Source organism: Mastigoproctus giganteus, chromosome 3, assembly GCF_048544385.1.
Source record: "Mastigoproctus giganteus isolate SK-2022 chromosome 3, ASM4854438v1, whole genome shotgun sequence".
Classification (NCBI taxonomy): domain Eukaryota; kingdom Metazoa; phylum Arthropoda; class Arachnida; order Uropygi; family Thelyphonidae; genus Mastigoproctus; species Mastigoproctus giganteus.
In genome coordinates, this window is record NC_143577.1 from 217,363,240 (window position 1) to 217,369,915 (window position 6,676).

The window sequence follows — 6,676 nt, forward strand, 5'->3', positions numbered from 1 at the left end:
GTGGGCCACTAAATCAGAAAGTGTTGTAATGGGGATTTTAACTTTCCAGATATTGACTGGAACTTGTGGGTTGGTTACTCACACACTAGCAAGACTTTTATGGATTTATTGGATGATTTTTTTCTACAGTAGCAGTATGTTTGAGAGGCAACCAGAGGTAATTCTTTTGATCTGATATCAGCAGTCATTATTCATACATTAAGAATTTGCAGAAAAAGGAACCACTAGGTAGCAGTGATCACAGTGATGTGGGATTTAGTGAAAGGTGTAACTATCATAAGGGGTAAGGGGGGGGGGTTGCTTTCGTAAAGGTGACTACAGTGGTCTCAGAGATTTTTTAAATTCTATACAGTGAGACCAACTGATGATGTTACCAACAGCATATTCTAAATGGGAAGCACTCAAGGAATTAATCTTGGAAGCTACTAGGCCTTTCGTGCCAATTAAGAAATACTGTCCAAGGTTTAGGGATAAATGGATGTCAGATGAATTAATCAGACTTGTGGCAGAGAAGTAAAATGCATGGGATGCATATAAATTATCAGGAGATACAGATGCCTGTGGTAAATATAAGATAGTCTGTAATCAAGTCACAAAGGAGGTTAGGCAAGGAAAGGCAGATTACAAGACATCTTTGGTAAACAATGTAAAAAAAAAGTAAAGACTTCTTTACTTATGTAAGCTCTAGAAGGAAGGGGACGAATCAAATTGGTCCTCTTGATATTGATGGTTTGATTATTAGGATTCTGCTCAGGTAGTTGACAAACCGAATTTTGCATCTACATTCACATATAAGGAATTCTTTAAGGAAGTGGAGGCCAGAAGCTTATCAAACTCTAACAGGGAGTTAAATTATTTTGTAATAACTGAGAGCAAAGTGGAGGAGAAATTGCTGAAGTTAAAGATAAGGAAGGCACCTGGTGCAGATGGATCTATCTAGTTATTTTAAAGGAGGCAGCAAAGAAAGTAAGCAATTTCTTGATTTTGAGGAATTCTTGGACTCAGGAGAGATCCCCACAGACTGGAGATGTGCAAAAGTATCCCCAATCCACACAAATGGGATCAAAAAGTGACACAAGTAATTACAGACTTGTTAGTTTAACTTCTTTTCTGGAGAAAATAATGGAGTCACTGGTTAAAGAAGCACTGCAGGATCATCTAGACAAGACTGCATTTATAGTTCAGACATAGCATGGATTTGTTAAGGGGAAGTCTTGTCCGACCACTTTGATTGGATACTATGATGTGGTCACAAAGGAACTGCATGCAAAAAATAATGTTGATATCATATACTTGGATTTTAAGAAAACTTTTGATACTGTTGCACTGGAAGACTACTGTACAAGTTGGAGCAGTATGGTATTAAGGGCAAGTTGCTACAATGGATAAAAGGATGGTTAAGTGGGAGAAGACAGAGATGGTAATCAGTGAACACTTCTCTTCATGGACTAATGTTGTTAGTGGGATTTCCACGTTGGGCCCATTATTGTTTTCTGTATTTGTCAATGATATTGATGAAGGTATATCAGGCGATACAAAGGTTGGTGGGGTTGTTAATGACAGTAATGGCTGTATGCTACTGCAACAGGATATAGAAAAGTTGGGCTGAGAGGTGGCAACTGAGGTTTAAAATTGCAAAATGCAAAGTACTGCATATGGGTAGCAGTAATCCCTTAGAGTAACATACCAACTGTGCGGTACTACACTCAGGGTATTAGCAATGGCCACATGGTGCAAGGAAGCCTATGGCTTATACTGCACCAGCCAAAAAAATAAAAATAATAAAATAAAATAATAGTAATAATAGTAAGAATTAAAAAAATAATAATAATAAGAGAAAAGGAAACAGACAACCTATGCATTTTCCTCCTCCCGTTAGTAATTATTTAGCTGACCTTTGAATTTCCCCAAACTGTCAGCCTCTACCATCCATGTAGGTTGTTCCAGTAATTTATAACTCTGGCTAAAATAAAACTTCCTGCAATTCAGTCTAAACATCTCTCCCCATAACTTGAAATTATGGCTGCTTGTTCTAGATTCATTTATAACTGAAAATTTGACCCTCTTTCATTTTGTTTAAGCCTCTCATAGCCTTAAACTGTAATGAACACTTTTTTCAAGAAAAGGGTGAACAGAAAGTGGACATGGAAGAGTCCAAATGGATTAACAACTAATGAAATCGACTTCATCCTCACTAACAGAAGATATATTGTGAATGATGTTACTGTCCTGAATAAGGTAAATGTTGGAAGTGATCACAGAATGGTAAGATGTACACTTGATATAGATGTAGGAAAGGAAAGGAAAAAACTGACTCGAGTAAATAATACAAAGGTCTTTGAAATAACAGAGGAGGAGAAAAAGCAGTATGTACTGGAACTTAAGAACAAGTTTGAGCTTCTGCAGACTGCTCAGGACCAAGATATCGACGAGGAATATTACAACTTTCTGAAAGTGATAAAGCCCAAGAAACCTATAGGGAAACAGAAATCCAAAGAAGAAAAAATTAGTCAAGAAACACTTGTCATGATGAACCAAAGACGACAAATGAAGAGCAAGAAAAACACTGACAGGGAGAAAATTGAGTATACTGAGTTATGCAAGGCCATTAGAAAGAGACTCAGAGAGGACATAAGAAGATTTAACACAAGAAAAGTAGAACAAACATTAAGGGAAAACAAAGGATTTAAATCAGCAGCCATGAGCAGTAATACAGAAAGACAAATGATACTGAAACTGAAGAATAGCGATGGTGTACTTATAAACAGCAGAGAAGGCATAATTCAAATAGCAGAAGACTACTATAGAGAATTATACAAGGAGCGAGGGAATAATACCAGCAGTGGGGAACATGGATTGCAAAGAATCAACACATACGACATACCCGATATTCTGCCTGATGAGGTAGAACATGCATTGAAGAAAATGAAGAATCGGAAAGCCCCGGGGGAAGATGAAGTTACTGTAGAGTTGTTAAAATTGGGAGGAAGAGACATAACACAAAAACTGGCAAGGCTCTTCACAAAGTGCATTAGAAAAGGTGTGATGCCTAAGCAGTGGAATAATGCAATCATAGTTTTGCTACATAAGAAAGGAGATAAATCAGAAATTGGAAATTATAGACCAATTAGCTTGTTATCCCATATCTACAAGTTGTTCACAAGGGTCATTACTAACAGATTAGAAAGAATACTTGATGAGAATCAACCGAAAGAGCAAGCTGGCTTTAGGACAGGATTCTCAACTATGGATCACCTTCACGTAATATCACAGCTAATGGAGAAAGCAAATGAATATAAAACACCATTATGCCTAGCATTTGTGGATTATGAAAAGGCATTTGACTCCATACAGCATAAGGCAATGTTTCGGGCACTGGAAAGACAAGGCATAGATACTCCATATATTATGATTTTGAAGAAAATATATTAGAGTGCTACCTCCTTTATTAGACTAGACAAAGACAGTAGCAAATTTAAAATCGAGAAAGGAGTTCGACAAGGAGACACAATATCTCCGAAGCTGTTTACTGCTGCCCTTGAGGAAGCTTTCAGAAGATTAGTCTGGTCGCAGAAAGGAGTCAATGTGAACGGAGAGTACCTAAACCATTTATGATTTGCAGATGACATTGTGGTCATAAGCCACGATCCCAAAGAATTAGAGGAAAATCTTAATCAGTTATGCACAGTTAGTCAGGATTTTGGACTAAAGATGAATATGGCTAAAACAAAAGTAATGATGAACAAGTATGCCACGGAAAGGGAAATAATGATTGAAGGAGCAGTAATTGAAAAGGTGGAGTCATATACTTATCTGGGACAAGTTATTAGCTGTAATAATGATAAATGGCTGGAAGTCAAGAGAAGAATAAATTTTGGATGGATAGCATTCAGGAAATATAGTCACGTACTGAAGAGCAATATCCCAGTATGTCTGAAACGTAAAATAATGAACCAATGTATACTCCCCACCATGACTTATGGAAGTGAAACTTGGGCACTCACCAAAAGAATGGAAGAGAAGCTAAGAACTACACAGCGAAGAATGGAACGAATTATATTGGGAATCAGACTGTTAGATAAGAAGAGAAACACATGGATTAGGCAGCAAACTCAAGTAAAGGACATTCTTATCAAAACTAAAGAACTAAAATGGTCTTGGGCAGGACACATAGCTTGAAGACATGATGACAGATGGACTAAGAAAATAATACCCAAGAGGAGCTAGAAGAAAACCTGGAAGACAAAGGCGGAGATGGATAGATGAAATTCATGAGTTTTTGAGTAGTAAATGGATGGCCAGTGCTCAAAACAGAAGGAACGGGAAAGTTGCTGGAGAGGCCTTCATCCTGCAGTGGATTTAAAATGGCTGATGATGATGATGAGCCTTAAACACCCCAATCAAGTCTCCTCTAAGGTGCCTAGTTTCCAAGCTCTGAAACCCACATATTTGAAGTCTTTCCTCATATGGGTGCCATTTTGCCGATCTTGCCTTTGAGTTACCCATCTTTGGACCCTTTCAGCAAGCTCAGTGTCTTCCTTTAGGTGCGGTCTTCATACCTGAACACAGTATTCCAAGTGTGTTCTAACAATAGCATATATAATGGGATTATGATGTCCTTATCTCTACTACCAATTGTTCGATAGGACACCACAGGCTTTCTTTGCAACCAGTCTGCAATGCTCGGAGAACTTAAGTGTCTGACCATATCGTAACACCCGCTTTCCTCCACTACCGGTTTTAGTTCAACTCCGCCAAGTGTATAAGTTATTTTGGAGTTACTGTTCCCCAGGTGCAATATCTTACACTTTGCTGGATATGCTGCCATTTTTCTGATCATCTCTGAAGTCTATAGAGGACGCAGAAGAAGCTCTTCTTGGCAGTTATCATTAACTACTCTACCAATCTTTACATCATCTGCAAATTTAGACATCACACCATCTATCCCTTCATTGATGTCATTTATGAAATTCAAAAACAACAGTGGTCCTAATACTGATCCTTGAGGAACCCCACTTCTTACATCAACCCAATCTGAGAAATAACCATTTATCACAACCCTCTGCCTCCTGCCCTGAAGTCAACCAGCTATCCATCTAAGGATTTTCCCTGTGATTCCAACCTGTTCCAGCGTATAAAGTAACCGCTCATGTGGGACTCAGTCAAATGCTTTGCTGAAATCCAACTAAATGTCGAAATTATTCCCTAAATCCAGCTGATGAGTGACCCTATCAAAAAACCAGATTTGTTAAACATGGTTTTACCTTTACAAAACCATGCAATGTATCCTTCAGAATTCCATTTCTATATAAATGAACCTGAATTCCACCCTTGATCATTGTTTCCATGATTTTCCATGCTACTGAAGTTAGACTAACCGGCCGGTAATTCCCACTTCACTCTTAGAACCACCCTTATGTATTGGAGACACATTGGCACTTATCCAATCCAACGGAATCACTCCCAAGTCCAGTGATGCTCTCATAATTAGCTTCAGTGGTTCAATGCACTCACTTGCCACCTCCTTAAGATTATAGGGTATATGCCATCAACCCCAGGAGCCTTACTGGCTTGTAGGCTCAAATTTTTTTCATTAAATAAACGTGAAATTTCAACATCATTAATTACACATTTTTAATCTTCACTCTCATAATTTCTCATTGACATATAGGGTTTTTCTTCTGTAAATGTCGATTCAAAATAACTGCTGAGTTCTTCTGCAACTTCAGCTGGGGTATCTAATACTATCCCACTTCCGTTACATAAGGGTCCGATCTGGTTTGTCCTCTTCTTTGCATTTATATATGTGAAGAATTCCTTACCCCCCCCCCCCCTTTGCTCTCCTTGCCATCGATTTCTCATAATTTGCCTTTGCCAGCCTAACCTTTTCTGTGGTACTATTACAGATCAATTTGTAGCTGTTGTAGGCTTCAGTACTTTTTTTGCTTTGTAACTTTTCCATGCTGTCTTTTTCTGCTCAAGTAATCTGGCAACTTCATTATTCATCCAACTTGGAATCCTCCTTGTGGATTATTTTTTTAATGGTAAATAAGCATTCAAGGCTTCAGCAATTAATGTTTTACAGGTATACCATAATTCAATTGTATTCACTCTCTGTGAGATATCTACCCAGTTAATAGAAGCAGTGTCATAATTTCCTTTCCTGAAATTATAACCCATTTCTTTGCCTTTAACTACTGCTACCTCTCTCTTCATCGTCCACTGTAGAACTCTGTGATCACTTCCTGCTTCTGGTTCCAATACTATCATCCTTATTATGTCATCTGGTTTGTTACCCCCAGAGGCTCACATCTGGTGAGTATGGGCTTGGCAACCCAGGGTCCTGAGCTGGATATCATCATTCTTCTCTTTCTTGGTGATTCCTTTCTACTTCTGAGTCTCTCTCTCTCTCTCTCAGGGTAACTTGTTTTTTTGGCTGGTGCAGCATAAGCCTCAGCTTCCTTGCACCGTGTGGCTAGTAATAATGGGTGATGATGAGGTCTAGAGTATTCTTTTCCCTAGTACTTTCCCTGACATGTTGATACAAATAGTAATCATCTAGTTGATTTAAAAATTTAGTCCTCATGCAGAGTTTCCTTCCCATTTGCTCCAATCAATTAGAGGCAAATTAATATCACCCATAATAAGACATTCCTATTCCATTTGTATGTAGATG